The sequence below is a fragment of the Drosophila biarmipes genome, chromosome 2L, assembly GCF_025231255.1.
Source record: "Drosophila biarmipes strain raj3 chromosome 2L, RU_DBia_V1.1, whole genome shotgun sequence".
Taxonomy (NCBI): Eukaryota; Metazoa; Arthropoda; class Insecta; order Diptera; family Drosophilidae; genus Drosophila; species Drosophila biarmipes.
In genome coordinates, this window is record NC_066612.1 from 1,994,664 (window position 1) to 2,013,706 (window position 19,043).

At 41.6% G+C, this 19,043-nt stretch overlaps 1 long non-coding RNA gene across 2 annotated transcripts; it reads right to left on the reverse strand.

Annotated features, from left to right (window-relative positions):
- Nucleotides 1–1,595: 1,595 nt before the first annotated feature.
- Nucleotides 1,596–4,732, reverse strand: LOC127010687 (uncharacterized). Of its 2 annotated transcripts, XR_007763405.1 has the most exons (5): nucleotides 4,399–4,732; nucleotides 4,272–4,329; nucleotides 3,915–4,060; nucleotides 1,810–2,119; nucleotides 1,596–1,736 (listed from the first exon to the last, which is right to left on the reverse strand). It is a non-coding gene; the product is annotated as an uncharacterized LOC127010687 (long non-coding RNA). The 2 variants fall into 2 exon arrangements; XR_007763404.1 differs by having other exon boundaries at nucleotides 3,915–4,329.
- Nucleotides 4,733–19,043: the final 14,311 nt, after the last annotated feature.

Consider the following 19,043-nt stretch of genomic DNA (forward strand, 5'->3'; position numbering starts at 1 on the left):
TGATGAGTTTTTTGACTCTCGAACTGGGAAAATGAGTTATGCTGGTGGAAAATCAAAGCCGGCAAGGCAATCATTGCATTCCAAAAACAATTTGTTTACAGATCCCCAGAAGAGGCCGGGCCCCAACAACCCTGGCGAGCGGTACCAATAGCAATAACAATTAACTGCACGCTTCATTAACAGCCTCGGTCAACAAATTTTCAAGTGCGATGCAGAACCATTAAGGGGGAGTGAGAAAGGTGGGTATTACCGGGGAGTACGGGTGATAAAGACGAACCCTTTTCACGCACGAGGGAAGGGGAAAAACCAAAATAAAGGAGAGTACACTTCGGAAAAACTCGTCTTTTTCCGAAAACCCAAATATTTTTTGCTTTTATGTCTTATGTGTTTTGTTTTAAAGGTATTTCTTAGAATTTGATATTTCCTATAATTTGTATGGTAATTTTCAGGATTTATATAGCCTATTTTGAATGAATTGTTGTTCTATGTGTAGAACAGAAATTGATTAATTGCGCTTGTCGAGGGTTCTGGCACTGAAGTAAAGGCCGCAGGGAAGGGGCGCGAAGGAGTCGGCCCTCGATCAAATATTTTGACTGCCACCTACCTTTTGGGGCCCGTCGTAATGAGGGTCCAAGGTTGGGGGCTTCGGGACCTCGGAACGGAAAGACTGATGTCTGGCGCTGGCCTCAAAGAACAAAAAGGAGGAGCAGTTCGGCATAGAGGTGGAATGAAGAAGCCACCTAAGTCCCAGTTTGATTACAATGCTTTCTTGTACTTCACAATACTAGACAGATCGTAGGTAACAAATTTGAGAGGTTTTTTGAAAGCTAGTTGGGATCTTTATTCACTTACTGTATTTATTTTTTTGGCTTGGAATTAACAAATTTATTTTATGTGGACTTTAAATATTATGTACTATAAAGTATAGTACCTATTTTTATGGATCGCTAAGCTCAATTTCACTAGAAAACACAGGTACTGATCACTGGTAGCCCGTGAGTGCATTGACCCCTCGGCTTCCGTTGGTGGCATTTGCGGTAATTAGTTGATTTTGAATTTGATTCGAGCTCGGCTGGCTCTTGTGCAATTGCCGAAAAGGCTTCGATTGCATTGGCAGCTGCCTTGCCACCAGACGTTGCATGATAATGGCTTCTTTTCGGGTCCATTGTTGTGCCTTTGTTGTAATACCTGCATAGCTGAAAATGCATTACCGAATATTGATTTCGCCGTGGAAGGGGGACACACTTTTGTGTGCGAGTGTGTTGTTTTTCATCGGTTTTTGGTAGCCACCGCCGCTCGTTTTGCACATTTTCCACTCTCATTCAAATGTCAATCGAGTCACGAGTTGAGTTGTCCCCTTTTAGCGCCCCCTCGACCCCGCCTTCACCCTGCAGCTGATACTCAAAATGAATTCAAAGTAATGTGGAAGACAAACAATGAAGAAGAAAACCTATTTTCCTAAATATTTCCAAAGTCCTTTGCGAGTGTCTGCTCTTTCTGGGAGGTCGTTAAAATTCTGCGCCTTTCAAATTGCCCAACAGATGAAATTATCATCAAGGCGCAAAATGACTTCATCAGGTTTGGGTTTCGTATAGGGGTTTTTCTCAACAATTATGACTAGTATAAGAACTAAAACAAATCGACGTTTTTTGGGTAAAGACTCGACTCTAAAGGCTGTATTCAGTATGTTTGCCCGTGTAATCCACTCCCATAAATGGTATATTATTCCTACCAGTCTGAAAAAGGTTTCCAAACATCAAATTTCATGTATCATTAACTGATCCAACGGCAATTAGTCGGCGGACTTACCCACGGAACTGGCAACAGCAACATGCAACGTGGGGCGGGAGCAACAACAAGTGCATCCGATCCCGCCTTCGGGGTGTGTGACCAAAAACTCGGATCACGCTTCTTGTCGGAGCACTTGGGTTAATAAGTATCTCGTCTAGCCATGCAAATCGTGAACCGAATTGAAAATCAAAGCGCTGAACTTGAGGCAATCCGAGCTGTCAGCCGCTTCGCCCCCTTCGGTTCCGTAGGTCCAGAGTTTTTCGTAATCTGCGCGTGGGCCGGCACTTTCCATATCGCGGCCGAGGCATTTTCCCAAAGAAAATAAGCTCTAAAAATCGAAAGAAAAAATTATCCACACTTTGCGCCCTTTTGACAGCCAGCGAGCCCCGATTCATGGGTAATTTAGAGAGAAGAGGGCGAGGTCTAAGCGCCGCACATGAAGTCTGGCGGGTTGTCGGCGCTGCTACATATTAAATTCATTGCAGCTGCAACACTTTCACTTTTTTCTATGCTAATTTTCCCAAAACCAAAAAAGAGCACAGCATAATTTTGAGGTAGAGCCTTTTCCCACAAACGATTTTATAAATTGTCCTTGGGCTTGGATTGTTTCTATCCCATACTGAATTATAACTTCTATCAAGCCTTTAAAACTTTGTAAATACTTTGTTATAAGGTTGATACAAATTAAAAGGGGGGCACATCGCATATTTTCTCAGAAATATCCCCAAGAAAGCTTTTTTGAGTCCCAGCATCTAGAATTCTATAAATATGCCTTGAAACACAATGATTTATAAGGAACTTGCCACTAAATTCTTATGAGGCAAGGAGTCTAGACTTAACCCAAAGATAAGTTATGGATAGATTAACCGGAACAGAGTCGGGAATATTTTTAGATATATGTATGGAATATTTATGGAGGCATTATTGTATGACATTTTATTACATGTTCCCGAAAAAGGGTATAAAATGGGTCCTAATGGATTATACTCGTGGCATAAATTTTAGTTTTTAAAGTTGAAAGACCTTAGATAAAAAATTGGTATATGTTATTTATTGAAACAGTTTACCTTTTTAATTTTTTTTAAAGAGATCTAGTATAATTTATATAAAAAACTGCATACTCAGCTCTAGTTAAAGTACCACACACTCTATGCAAAGTGATATTGTAATTAGCAGGTACAACTCCAAAACCCCAGGACCAGCTTTATGCTCCGTTTTCCCTAGGTATTAATTTTACTTTTAAAGAAACCACTTCCTATATACAAAACAACACGTTTGCGTTTTTAAATACGCAAATGTGTTTTGCATGCAATGCTTTTTGGGCGTCAAAAAGACTACATAACTGACCGCGGCTGGCTAAAACCTATAACGAAACCGATCCAAGGCCCCGAAACAGGCGAAGCATTTTGACTTGGGCAACGGAAACCACCTGCGAACAATTTCAATCGGCGGGCAGCCAGCAAGCCGAGAAAAGCCAACGAAAATGCCGCAAATCGACGTCTGACGTCTTTGGCTGGTACTGGTACCAATTTGGCAGCGATTCGCGGACTCACGCCAATTCCAGGGTGTGGACCCGGGGAGGGGGCCCAAGCGGGCCGAAAGATACGGCTTTGGGGAGGGGGGTACGAACGTCCATAGACCTTTTTGTGAAAGTGAAATTTTCCGCAGAGTCCGCTCCAGAGTGCGCGAGTGTCTGTTTGCCTGCCAGTCGGTTTTCCTGCACTTGGATCAGGGTGGCATTACACCTCTCGTGGTGTAAAAATCTACCTTTTGGCAGAAAAATTATTTTCTGCCAGGCAATTAATTTACTTAAATTATAAACCTTTTTTCAGGCATTTTTATACGCCTATATACTTGTCATGTAGTTTTATACTAATCTTGTCGAAAAACACTTATGAAGCTCAGTACTTTTATACTTCAAAATTACCTAATTCTAAAAAAAATCCATTATTGTTAGCAGTACTGACCTAAAATTCATTTCGGTTTTTGTGTAAGTAATTAAAATATATACACATTTTAATCCTACTTTGATTTTCATATCCAGAAACATGCAAATGTCGCCATAGTAAATATAATAATGTTGTCCAGCAAATTAAAAATTAATAAAATAACAGAAAAATTACCCTTTTTAGAGCATCCCTGGTTCGATGACTTTTCCCACCAGCGTTTCCCGCCATCCGGGCCTATTTTTTGTCGGTTTTGATAATTGACTCTAAGCGCGTGAATAATAACAACCAGCAACGGCAGTAGTTGCAACAACAGACGTCAGCTAGGAAATCGCGTTTCATTAACATGGAAAAAGGAAAATTGAAAACTGGGAAGGGGCGGTGGAAAGCGGCAAAAGCGTCACAGGCTGACAGGAGCCGAGGGGCAAGGAAAAGCGTGGCAGGCAGGCCGTCCAACATTGCGTATACTTGTTGCGGTCGCCAAACTTATCTATTTTCCACCGCTTTCCGTTCGTTTTCCTCTTGATATAATACCTTTCGTTTGCTCGTTTTTCGGGAAAGCAGAGGGAAAAACGCTTTATATATACCTATGCTATATATATATATTTTTTTCATTATTTTGGTTGGTTTTCCTTTGGGTGACTGCGACAACATAATTTACCGTTAACTCTTCATCAACGCAACTCGGCACGCAAAGTAAGAAAATCGTGGTGCGAGGAGTTTTCCATTTTCCGAGTTCCCGAGTTTCCCATTTGCCCGCTCAGTTTTGTCGTGTCTTATGATTTATTTGACATGACAGCCAAACGAACAATGATTTATTTGTCAATGCAGCATTTTTAATGAATTTTATTTTCAATTAATTCCTTTTTGTTTTACTTTATTTTTCTGTGTTCGCGGGGCAGCTGAATCGAAAAAGTCCAGATGCAGACCAAACACGCAATTTCGACGCCCAGTCGCGATCCGAGTGCGAGCAAAGTTTGCTACACTATGCATCCACAAACGTGGGTTTTGTGCTAGCACCAATTTTGTGCACCTGCTGGCCAGACATCGAATAAATACAGCCGAAACACAGCCACAAATAAAAAGTAACACACAAAAACAGATAAAAGTGGCAGAACAGAAATCAATTATGAATCACTGAGGCCCCGTTCATATTTCCAATAAAAAGTTTAGCAGCTGGTAGAACACAATACTTATTTCACAATACTGCTGTCCACTTGATACCCTCTATGTGGATAAGAAAAAATGTCATTTTCAATTAATTAAAAATGTGTTCAATAGTTTTTTTAATGAAAACTTAAACAAAATACGAAGCTGTGAACAAAAATGTTCAAATCTTTTGAATTAGTTTTAGTTTCTTTATTTAATCCTAGTCCCAATTTATATGGAAGAAATGTATCTATAAGATATGTATAAATGTGTATCTATTTAGGATATATGTGGCATAATTTATTCACTTAAAATACAACTAAAACTGCATTATATTAAGGGGGTTTCACCTCAATCCAGCTCAAAGTAGCATTCCCCGCCTATCTGCGCTTAGCAAGGGCGAGCAAATATTAATTTCACTTTTGACTGCACTTGACCCACTCTCTTTTTAACTCAAAGTGAAGTGCATCTTCGCGCAGCACCGCCAGAAGGCGGCAGCCACGACAACTGCGGGCCCAGAGGAGTATGCAGATAAATCATATAATAAACAGAACACAGCAGGATATCACTGCCATGGGTAGGATGGACCGGGCCCGGCCTGGGCAGATCCAAGATTTGATTCGATGACGAGTTTCTTCCACTTGCGGCAAAGCGCTTCGCGGTTTTGCTGCTGAGTCACGGATGCTCAGGAAGCAGCTAAAACAAATTGAAAGCCGCCGTAAAATTGCACAAGAAATCGATAAACTTGAGGCTGTAAAACAAATTAAATTATGCTCTTGAGGATTAAAAACCGAAACCGAAAGGCAAAGTAAAAGTCTAGGCCATAAAGACTCGTGTGATATGCGTATTTAATTGAAAATGTTTCCCCTATCTCTCGCTCTGTGCTGTTGGGAAATCGCCTTTATAATCCCAATGAAATTCGCCCTGTGGGTTGTCGTTTATGCCCCTCCACTCACCCCTCCCAAAACTCCTTGGCTCCGACTCTTGCCATTTGCAATGCCCAAGCCTCCTGCTGGACATAGCTTTTCTTACATAAGCCCAATGCAAGTTGCATTTGAATACAATTAGCAGTTTATGATTTTCACTTTTACAACATTTCGGCATGAGGCAACCCCACTCCCTCCCATCACAAATCAGAAATAAGAAATCAGCCATCGCAGTCCATCGACAAAGTGCAATGGCCAGCGGACAACACGTGTGTTGGCCATGGTAATTTTGACTCGAACAACTCATTTTCGATTGCGAAACAAGTGGCAAAAGGGCAGGCATGGCCATCCGGAGAGGCAGCCAAGACCCCGGCTTAATAGGACAATTGATTGCTTGGGAGTGTTACAAGAGCTGGGGAAAAACACCAAATGTAATTGGTTGCAAACGGGAGGGCCGGGAACCGAGTGATTCGCTTGAAAATGGAAAATCCAAATGATGTATGAGTGTGGGGAAACCTTTCTGATCGGACACGGCTCAGGCTGGCAAACTTTTCTGTAATCTTGGCCAACATTAAAATGAATTTTGTGTTTTTACTCAATCACTTCATTTCCAGGAACCATGATCATTTTACAATTTTTGTTTACAAAAGAAACAGTATGTTATTTCTGCTGGGAGTTGAAACTGTGTTATTTTAATAAGTGCCTTAACCAATATCGATCATTCACATGGGTCTACCATTTTTCTGTATTTCAAAAGCCCAAATATTGTCTAACTAATTATTTACAAATATTTTTCACAATATGAACACTAAGTGATTTGTGCAGCTATTCAAACCTACATTTTTGTTAGGCCTCCTCGAATGATTTCTTCATTTTCTCAAAGAGACACACTTATAATGCTGCATTTGCCCAACAACTTAGCCCGCATCGAAAGGGAAAAGGGCCCCCTTAAGTGCTGGAAAATTGTTTTATCCATCGGTCCGTCATCAACTTGACCCAAACACCTCATCAAGTCTGGAAGTATCACTTGAAAGCGTTTTACAAATTACGACTTAATCGCGTGCCAGCCACAACAAAACAAGATACAAGAAAACAACGGGCAGAACAACTCGCAGTCTGGCGACGTCAGCTGAAAAACACCGTCAAGTTCAAAGTAACAAGCTGAAAACCACAAGCTGAAGGGAAACTCTTTTGGGGCCCGGGCTGTGGATAAGGTCACTGAAATTCCCGTCTTCAAGTTCGTAGCTTTTAATTGCAGATCCATTGATTTATTTAAATATCCAAAATGTAAATTGTTTTGATTCTCGTGGGGCAATGACTTGCGTATCAAAAATCCTGACCTTGGCTGTGAAATACTAATGGACCTGCCAGCTGAGCGCTGACTTTGACTGCTTGATTTGGTTTTAATAATTCTAATTGCCTTTCGGATGCACTTCCTCCTCGGTCAGGCTCTTGGCATTGATTGATGAAACGTAGCTCTGACTTTGAAATCGGTTCTTGACGTTTTCGTCGTTGGCGTGCCAAAAGCGTCATGGTCAACTAATGCAGATCGCAAACAGTAAGTGCGAACAGCACAGTTTGTAGGAAAAGAGAAAACACAAGCTTGATTGCTGGACTCGACGACCATTTCACTTGTCCAAAAAACCGGGGAAAAAGACAAGTGTCAGGCGCAATTTCGCACGTCAGAAAATGGCAAACGGCAAGCCAATAGAACACCACATGAATATGAATACTCGATTAAATGACGAATGCACTGCCGGCCAAGCCACCGAGTTCCTCCCCCACCTACAGTCAAGCCCCTCGTCGCGAACAGTGGAGTGTCAAATGAATGACGGACTGGTTGACTGAATGAGGTGGCAAAAAATATACAGTGGTAGGATAGGGCTTTTATTGTTCATTATCTATTAAATTTTAGATGATAAAAAATTGGGTGTCAGTGAAACAATATTAATGTTTAAGTGAATATGTTAGGTGTTTCTTAAAGTTATGTGATTTGGAACTACATAAAATGTTTTTCCTTTCCTAAGAGTAAACTTTATAAAGCATGGAAAATAGTGATACGTTGGAAAAAGCGTCCTTTAAATAATAATTAATAAATTTTATTAATGATACAAATGTTGACTTCTTTATCTTATAACAATGTATATTGCAATCACACTACTCTATAATAGACTTGTAAAAATTTAAATACTTTCTTGTATCGATTTTATTATGAGTAAACTTTATAAAGCATGAAAAATAATGATATGTTGGAAAAAGCGTTCTTTAAATAATAATTTTTAAATTTTTAAGTAATACAAATATATATTTCTTTATCTTGTAACAATATATATTGTAATCACAGTACTCTAAAAATACTTTTAAAAATTTAAACACTTTCTGGTATCATCGCTGACTACTTTGAAGTAGGGTTATATTTGTTTTTTAACTTTTCCCGAAAACCAGATATTTTTAGCCCGGAAAAACACTGTTCGACCCAGGGTGTTTCCGCCAGTTGCTCGAGTGGGAGTCGAGTGGAAGTGAAGCAGCGTAGTCCGGAGAAGTGTAAGTAGCAGTAGCCCCTGAATTTTTTGCCTTTGGCTTCTTGGTGGAGTGGCTGTCGCCGCCGTTGAGTTTCGCTGCTCGCCGGCTGACATACGCCAAAAAATGCCGGCCTCCTCCTCGAAATGAAACCGAAATCGTATTTTGCTATAATTTAATCAAAATTGGAATTGCGGCCTGTCCCCACATGAATATTCCGCTGGGGAGAGTGCTTTTGCCCCTGGCCGCCCCCCCGCAACATTTGCATTCGTTTTCATGCGGCGCTTCGCTTTTGACAGTGTAACGGCCGCAACCTGTCATAACAGAAAAAATGTTAAAAAATGGCAAAAGAGCGAGTTACAATTTGTGTTTGATGGACATTCGTCGGATTGGTTGGGTGAAATTTTGATGGTGGCGACGACGTTGATGACGTCCCCAGTGGGACATTGATGGCAGTGAGTGCGCTCCTTAATTAGCTGCACAAAACACCTGGGCCGAAAGGAAAACTTTTGAGTCGGGCCTGTCAGCGTCTGCATCTGAATGGGAAAACGGTGTTCGAGGTGCCTGCAATATGGTTTACAGTCCGATCGGGCTGGTAGATTAGCCACGGACTCAGCACTCTCGGCCAATCCGTCGACACTTGTCAGGGAGTCGTAAAGGCCACTCCCAGTCGGGCTTAGGCACTCATAAGTATTCATATTCCGCGCTCCAAACTTCAGCGAAGTTATGTTCATGTTTTACGTCAAACACTTTATGGCCCGTGTTTTTGGGGGGAAACGGTATTCTAATTTGATGTTTATAGATTTTCAATGCTTGATAATGAAGATAATATTGATATTCAAAGGTGTCTCTACAACATTCCAGGTGTGCTACGGCTACACAAAAGATGTTTGATAAGATACTCGGACATGCGGTTATCTCAATACCCAGATTGCTTTGTAAAGCTCGAAAAACGCGTATCCGCCCTGTTGCCCAGCATTGATGAAGGCGAATAAAAAAGGTTCCATTTCCTATCAGCAGGTTCTTTATATTTATAAAACAAAACCAACTAGAAACTTTAAATTTCTCCAGCTTTTGAAGACGCTTTTTAGTTCTTAATTCATAAAACTGCATTCAAAATAATCACTCATTTGCTATTAATATTTGTTGAGCCTTTATGCCAACATCATTTCTCTCCCACCATCAAGAACTATAAATACCCACAATATGCCCATAAAAATTATTCACATAAACAAATAGAAATCTTTGGCATGCCTCGAAGCTGCATAGAATTAAAAGCCGATGAGGGGAAAATTCGAATGCACGTGTGTTAATCATAAATTTTAGACATGTTTCAAATGCAGTCGGCGCTGGAAAAGTGGACGGATGCACGGAGGGGCAGTGGGACCGAGGGACAGAATGACAGAGGGACAAACTGATGGACTGACGACTGGAAACGTTTCGGCGGTGGCGGCGACCAAAAAGCGAGCGCAGCCATAATAAACGCATGAAAATATGCCCGAGGCGTGCGCCAAGCGATTTCACCTACAGATACGTTTATATACCTCCGAGTACTGCGCAGAGGCGGCGTTGGAGGGGGCAGCTCGGGGAAAAGGGGCCTGGCCGCCACCACGTCGACTTGTCACTTTTTTGCATAAACGCACCCAATTTTCGATGCGTATATGAGTGAGAGCGAACGAGGCTTTGGTTTTGGTTTGGTTTTGGTTTTGGTCTCGGTTTTGGCCACATGCCAGTGCGTAGCCAGCTCTTCGAGGAGGGGGGCGTTAAGAGCCCGCCGCGCCTCGGTTTCAGTCTATTAAAGAGCTGCAAGCTGGGCTCGGTGGTTGTCAATTTCATTCCATTAATTTCCCCCAACTACTGCCTTTGTCTCTGGGCCTTAATGCTGTTGTAATGGGCCAACAAATTGCCATTGCGGCCGTTGTTATCCGAGGTCTTGCGCCTGATCGTGTTGTGAATTGGCAATGCGAAGTGTTTTTAGCCAGCTACGGTGGCAAATGTCACAGAACTCCGGCTCAAGCGTGATGGATCAACGGGGGATAGAACAGGAGGGACTTCAATTTGTTTGCAAATATTTTTAGCCCAAGCGTTGCTAATTTGTGTGTATCTAAAGGCTACCAATCTTTGCCACGTAAAACGATACCTATAACTTGTATATTTTTTAGCTAATCAGTTTCTGGATATATCAGTAAAATATTTTATAAGCATACTGGATTTTCCCTTACTCTAATTATTAAGTTTCATATTTTCTGCAATTAGCTGCTCTTTCTGCCATTCCATCTGTAATTATAAAGCAATTATTTTGGGTTCGCAAAAAGTCCCTAGTAATGTCGCTTGCAAAAAATATCTCATCGCTCTGCCAGAGACAATGTGCATTTTCGCGTGCAACGGCTTTGCTCTTTTCCCATTGTGAAAATGAAAGTAATTGCAGGTAAGTTTTTCTTGTGATTGCATTTTTGTTGCCTCGGACGGTGGACAAAACGATTTTCAACAAGTTTTGAGAGATTGCATTGGCCTGCACATTTCCACACTTCAAAAGTGAACGAAAGAAATTGAAATTAATTAAATACATAAGCAACACGAAAGCGGCTTAGCCTTTCCCCCTTTTCCTGCCACCGGCGAGTCACTCAATCAACTGTGACGCATCGTGCACAAAAATTGTTTGTCAACAAATTGGAGCGCGACCAAGCCCACAACAGGCAGCAAACAGCGGACAACAACTAAAAATGCAATTAAAAATCGAAATGGAAAAACAATAAAATCACCAGGGAAATATGTGCTCACAGCATAAACATGGACCAGCCGCAAGAGGCGGCCAGATGGGGCAAAAAGCGAACAAAATATTTTACAACACTTTCGCTCGTTAGAAGCGGGCGGGTGCAGCCGCAGCCAGCGCGGCTACAGTGCCGCACGAAAGTATAGTGCTGCTCTTGGGTGCACTGGGAAAAAATTTCAGTGTGAATGTAAGCTAGACCTATAGCCAAAAATGTCTTGAATAGCATTTCCCATTATCACTTTAACGTTACTTATGAGACTAACAAATAAAAGTTCACCTTTCTGAAAGGGTCTAAATAAGTTACCCATAAATCACGCTTATAACAGAACCACTTTGTGGAACTTTGAGGTTGTTTTCCGTACAGATATAATATAATGAATAGATATTTATATCTTGAAAATTCCAAATCCCAAGATAACTAGAGTTAACCTCCCGAAAGTCGCATAGTTTTTCCCAGTGTCGCTACCTGTCTCCTCTCTATGCACTCATTGCCGCTTTAATTGCCGGTGAAAATGTGCAGCAACTGCAGCCGGGGCCTCAAATCACTACAATACTAAGGCGCTTACCTGCGGCTCTACTCTAATTACCCCAAAGCTCTTGGGCGTCGATGCCTCCCTGATCATCGCTGATCCCTTTCTGTCAGACTTTTGAAAGATGCCGCCGTGCTGGGCGAGCAAGTGAAATTCAAGTGAAATTAATCAAATTTGCTTTGAGTTTGGGCTGAGACGTGGTGCGATTTGTTTGGGAGGGGGATTGCCCGACTGGGGATGTAATTAGATTGCAGTCAACCAGGGAAATCTGTAGGGTTTCACTTGGTTTTCTAAACCTATACTTGTGTATCCACTTAAGCTTAGGTCTATTTTATAGCTCACATTTTCAATTTAAAAAAGTCAAAAAATATACTTTAGAACAAAAACATTCTAACCAATATATATTTCAGAAATTTGGAAATTTGAAAAATGTATTTATGAAATGTATTTAATAATTGTTCTATTATTTAAAAATTCACATTTTCCAATATTTATATATATTTGGAATACCATTTCCCTTTAGCGTTGTAAATAAAACACACAATGACTGTTAACCGAATAAATTTTAGCAATAACAACGCATCAAACAACGCCCATTGAGTGCCGCAATTCGCGGTGGCGGGCTTTCTTCTGCCGCTGGAAACTCAATTTCAATTTGCCGCCGCCTCCCTCCGCGGCCAATTGACAGCTCCTTGGGCCAGCAGCCAGCACCTTGGCGCAACTTGGGTCAATTGGCGGCCATAAATCTTCATAGAACACTGTTGACTGCCGGCGACAGTGCGAAATAAAAATACGAATTTCATTACAATTTTCCTTCCCCACCACCCGTTCTTTCCCGGCTATTTCAAATTATAGAAATGTAATAAATCAAAATCTCGTTAACTCGCTGCGACGTTCGAATTTGTTTCAGGTTAGAGTCAGCGAGGAAAGGATTCGAATGGGAATCTATTCTAATTAAATAGGTTCCCTCGAATGGAGTCGAACCGGCGGATGGCTGGCTCTGATTAATGCCGTCGAGCGAGATAATGACAAGACTACACCCAGAGAGCCACCCAGTGGAGGGGCCTGCGAGTCCCGATCACCTGCTCAGCCGTGTGTGCAACAACAGGTTGCTGCATGCAACCGCTGATTAAAACGGGGCAAGCTCCGAACTCTTAATTCTCGGCCATTTTCACTGAAATTGTAAAATATAATTTGCGAGAAATTCTTTCTTTCATCTGGCTGGCCCGACTCCATCTGGCAATTACTACGTTTCTCTTGTTAGTTTGTTTTCCTTTGCACTAACTACACCACATACTTTTTGCTTTCATTGTGATGTATCTCTTCTGTGCTGGCGCTTTTCATGCGCGACTTCATTTAACTGTGCTTTGCATGATTATTGCCCCAGTTATCAGCTCGGCGACAACAGAACAGCGAGATCATGAGCATGAGCAACAGCTCCTGGCTCGGCGGCCGGCAGAGTTATGTTCAGCAAACTGCAGCATGCCTCAAATACGGGCTACGGACTGCCTGGGCCGGGTGGAAAAAGTGGAAAAGAAGGTGCAGCTAGGCAGATCGCCTCGGGCTTTGTCGACTAGAAGATATTTTTGTAGGAAAACACAAACTGAAGTACGGGTGGGCAATACGTACATGGTGCTATTTATAAGGTGGATGTTCTACATAGTTAGTCTTGAAGATCTTTAAAGATATGTTTTCAGTACTTGCAAAGCCATAAATCTATGAGATATTTCTGTTATATATTTCCATTGATTTAAATAATATGCACATATTAAACATTTAAATATCTGTTAGAAAGTATTATTTATTTAGATAGCTTAAACATGAGTTCCTTTTTAAGTAATAAGCTTTTTTTATTTTTTAGTGCAATATAAAACTTGCACTTCGTTTTAAATAACACTTAACATATTAAACACGAGTATCTATGTTTTAATACATATCAATGTTATTGATTATTTAGGTAAAAATTGTCTTTAAATTTATAATAAATATCCCAAAGTGAGAAATGGAAATTCCCAGAAACTGAATTCAAAATACAGCTGTTAAGACACAACTCAACTTCCCCCTGGATCATATAACCCAATCTTGTGTTAACTGTCCGGCTCCCTAGCCATTTGTATAAAATATTTCTGAGCCGACTTCCACACCCAGCCGCAATCAAAATCGCAGACGTCCGAGCACTTAATTAAATTTACATCGCTGCAAACGTACAATGCAGTGTGTGGCCACTTCGAAGGGGGGGCCATTTGCGATTTTACATTTTAGATTTTTTCGCCGCACCATTTGAGGGAAACTCGCTCGGGCTCACCTGCTGCTCGTTATCTCCAGTATTTATGTCATCGTTAAATTTGGCTTCCAGCTGCTTTTCCCTGGACTCCGCTCGAAACAAGTGCACACGAGGCGTTCTTGCTGCCTTTGCAGCATTTGCTGCTCGTGTCGCTGGCAAAGGTGTGGCACAAAATATTTAAACACGGCATAAAAATTAAAAACTAGTCTAATCACAGGCCCCGGCCAGCTCCAAGCTCCCAGTGCCTATGTGGTGTGTTGGGGGCTGAGGCCTCGGCCGAGATCATTTACCGTAGGCCAGGTGATCTGATATTTAAAGGAAGAGATAAATTTCAGCTTAATGGCGATCCAAAGCCATGAAAAGGATCAGAGAAAGGTTGCAGCTCGCATCCAGAGGTGTGTTTTTATGCAATGATTTATTGTCATCCACTTGACGTCTATAGATCTTGACACGGTTTGATCGTTTTGTCAAACGAACGATTTGCATTCGCCCATTAAACTTTAAGGATTTTAGGAGGCTTGAAAAATTCCAAATACTTCAGAGAAAGCTGAGATGATAGGGTGGCAATTTTGAATGAATTAAATGTTTAAGTTTGAGTGTTCATTTATTCGAACTTTTTGGTTTCAGGATGTAAAAGATCAATTTGTATAAAAAGTTATTAAAAAATGATCCGATTTTAAAAGATTTTTTTTAAATACCAAAAATAAATTAATTTCAAGGCAACTTTTCACTTATTAATTTAGGACTTCTTTGACCAAAACCCGCTTTTCACGACAGTGAAAATCCGACTGGCCAAGGCGAGTGTGTGGAAAATGGACCATGTGCCATTTATGGAGGGGCCATGGAAATCTGATTTGCGATTAAGACCTCAAATGAACACTAATCCCTGCGAGTGGATAGGAGACTCCGACCCCAGAGGGGCTTTGCCAACGCCATCGCCATCGCCATCCTGTCCAACTCTCAAACTATCGGTACGGCAACAGGTGTAAATGATTCCGGGCTGGAACATGGAACATGACGTCGTACTTCCCCTCCCCCGGTGACCAGTGCGTTCTGCACAATTTCAAGTGTTTTTCCCCAAGAAACTGGTTGCCTCGGCGGGTCTTAGTACGTCGTATTAAGTTTAATTTGCATGGCGAACTGAAACTGAAGAAAAAATGGAAATACTTTTAAAAGACCCCCAGGCGCCAGCGGCTTGACACATTTCTGCGGGCCATGAGAATGAACTTTTTGCGATGCAAAATGCTTTTCCAATAGTTGACCCAATTGCCGGAGACACAGAAGTAATGGCTGCAGGTGGGCAAAGGGGGAAAGGGGGCCGGCGGCTGGCGAAGGGGAAGGGCGACCCAGCGATTGACATCAATCATTGCACTATGAGACATTATTCTTAACGTCATCCTCCTTCTGCCGGCTCAGCTGGGTCAATTAGAAATGACTTGGCAGCTTTTCGGGTAAAAGTACCAAGTGCAAGTGGCCCGGGAGGGGGAGAACCCGGCCCGAACCCTGCACCTCCGCCCATTCGATGGCAAGAAAATCTGCAGCCAAACGACAATCGATTAAGGTCAGCCTTCGCTGGGCCTGCGCCTGGAAAGTTGCCCCATTGAACGCCCAGCAAGTGGCGCCCGTGGTGGAAAATGCAGCTGGTAGCCAAGCGTGGCCCAGAAGTATCTCACACAGGGGAAAACCAGGTCAAAGATCGGGCCGTATGTCCGGCGGCTAATTTGATCTCTTGTTATACATTTTTTTTGTTTCTCTATTCCAGATTAAAAGGAAAAACGCGGTGCTGTTATTAAAAATATACAATTTTAGAGCTATGAATACTTGAGTAAAACAATTTGTATGATTTGATCAGCACAGAAAAAGATTATGTGAAAGGATATGTTAAAGATACATATATCAATTTGAAGTTCTTAAGTACAATTTTCCTCATTAATGAAACCTATAGGATATGAAAGGGATCCTCACTAATAAATTTCTTATCAATGAATAATACCTAAAACCATGTCATATTTGTCTGGAAAAAAACCCTTCTTTTGGTGGCTTTAAATATTTTTCGAGTATTTTTCTCTGCGTAATGGCGATCATGGTCGAGTTCAGTGGGCCAAGGAGTAGCGATGGCATGGTCAAGTGGCTGCGATTTGCATGACCAGTCGATGGCGATGGGTGTGCGTGAGGCGATCCCCATCCCCGAATCGAACGTGGTTGATCCCGAGAAGAGGAAGGCGAAACTGGAACACTGCAATGTGCCACAGCAATTACGGCCGCAGTGCCAACTCCTCAGTTTCCCAGTCATGCGAGCGATTTTTCCGGTGGGCATGGGTATGGGTTTGGGTATCAGGTGCAGCAGAGGATCGGAGGGAAATGGATTTTCTTTCGGTTGGGTTGCGCTGTCTGTGACTCCCATCGCTGGCTATAGAAGCTCGGTAGCTGGCACAGTGAACCATTTGATCATTTGACCGTGGAATTTACATATAGCCCATGGCTGTGAGCACATTTTGTGGTTTTATGATGATTTTCTCTAAGGAAAACTGCAAATTTTAATTGCTTGGCATATAGTGCTAGGTACTGGTTCGTTTTATAAGCTGATAACATAAATAACTTATTTATTTTTCAGGCAATTGTAGGCAATTTGAGGCGGAGCCGGAGGCCCTTAATATCGTTTTTTTATCTTTTATTATATTCGCTCCTAGAAAAAGATTACCTAAATTTAAATCTGTACTAGCGCCACCTACCTGAATTTAAGCGAAACAACAAGCTCATTAAGCCCTTTGTGTGGCGCCACCTGTAGGCCTTTAATGGAACTCTTCTCAAGTAGAATGCGGCCTGCCTCAATATGCTGCCTACTTTTGGGGATTCAAAGTTCAAGTATGGACGCCCCCTGTCGGGATTCGTATCAAACACTTTTAAGTGTTGCCTACTTTTGGGGATTTAAAATAAAATTAGCAGCGCCACCTATCGACTACGTTTTTCCATGATGTGTAAAATGTTGCCTACTTTCGGGGGTAAAAGTAAACGTTGCTGCCCCACCTGTCGGTCAATGTTCTATAGTTCTTTCAAAGTCTACTGCCTACTTTCGGGGTTGCCAAAGAAAACAAAAAGATGCTGCGCCACCTGTCGGATTACTTTCCCGGTAAGTTTTGCAAACATTGTCTACTTTTGGGGATGCGCAATTTAAGAAAAGTAGCTGCGCCATCTTCCGGCTGGTTTGCGGAGTGACTTGATCCTTGGCGCCAGCTATGATCATTTCTTGGTACCGTTTTAAATATTAAAAAACAACGACCAAAAATTATATATTTTCTCCGACAGCAACATTAATTTCCTTCGGAGCACTGGGGAACCAGACTTGGCTCAACCTAAGCCATAGCTTAGGGAGTCATTTTGAATAGCTTCTCTTCTTTCACTATTTTCAGTATATACCATTCCAAATTTTATTGGTGTACTACTTTCTATGGACATACTGCACTTAACTAAATATTGTTTTATTGAGAAGGTGGAGTACCTACATGTGAAATATAAGTGAGCATAACTGAACATAAACAACAATTAGTTTCTTTTATTGGTATAAGTTTTAGGAACAGCAATACAAGCTAAGTATTTATTTATATAACAAATTCTGTGGTTTTGTTTCAGGAACTGCTACCATTATTCTCCAGCAACAGGCGCCCTGCCAAGGCAGGTATATTAAAATGACTCAGTTTATTTATAAAGTCCTACCCTAACAAGTGGAAGTGCTTAAGAATGTTTGCTGGTGCGTACATAGATACTTATCAAACACGCCCCCATTTGCCGGGCCAAGTGAGGCGCATAATTCATGTCAATATCAAAACTCATTTACCTGCGGTTGCCCCAGCCTCTCATCAAAAAGCTTGTGAGGCAAAAACCAACTAAGAAGTAGATCAAACGGGCGGCCGTGGGTGGGGAAACAGGGGCTGAGCAGTTCTAAGGCCAATTGAGGGAAGTGCGTTCAACCGGAATGCCGCTCGTAAGCCATCGTTGGCAACTCAGCCTGGCGACCGAGGAACGAATGTTTCAAAATCTCGATTTGAAATATGGAAAAGTTCCGTCCCAACGTGGCCACAGATAGGCAATGCCGACAACGAAGCGATTTTAATTACTTTCCCCTCAGACATTCATTCATTTCCACTTGTTGCCCATCAGTTAAAAGTCAAAAGAGGAAACTCTCCAAATGGTAATTCCATTTCCATTTCGGACATTTCACGCTTGAAAGGATTTCATGCCACACAGACGACCATCGCTGATGTCTATCGTCCTGTGGCCATTACAACTTATTGCTACTACTGCGGCTACTCTTAATACACCAAATTAACTTTTTCGTGGGGTTTCCCCGGGCCACGCCCCCCTTATCCCACCGCCCACTCAAACAGCAAGGACGCGTTTATCCGTCGGTTATCTCGCCTTTTGTTGATTAATAGCTTTGCGGTAATTAATTTGGCATGAATGAGGTGCATTTGTATAGAACGAGATGGATTGGTAGGGAAATGGACTTCGATGGGGGCGGGGCCTATGGATATCAGCCTTCAATGTGAGTACTTTGTAGAAAAAGGGGTTTGAGTTCGTTTAGATCCAATTAGATATGATTTACTATGTGTTAATAAACCTCCATCTGATATGGGGAATATTTTAGGGCACAATTAGACTAATGGAAGCAATAAAGCACAGGCAAGGTTTGGAATTTAATTGACTATAGTAAAAAGCTGATAAAAAGGAGGTTGTCTATACCAAAAGGGTAAGATGATGTGTAAGTTATAGTTAAGGAAACTGTTTTAAAAATGTATACAAATATATTTTTTTCTAATATAAGAACTGGATTGCCCTCAGCAAATGATAAGCATTTAAAAACAAGTTTTACGTTATAAGAAGCTTTACCTACGGGCTTATCGCCGAGTGGCTTGATGTTTTGAAATCAAAATATTGTTATATCTGTTGAAATTTTATCTGTTTCCCCCTATAAGATCTCGGACTTTCTTGCAAAATAAATGAACAGGGTAAGAGAGTATTGGTTCTTCTAAAAGAGATGCAACCGGCACTTGCGGAGTCCTCGAATTACCTGAAACTTTTCTCATTATATCTGCACCTACACAGCGACAAACAGCGGGAACTTCG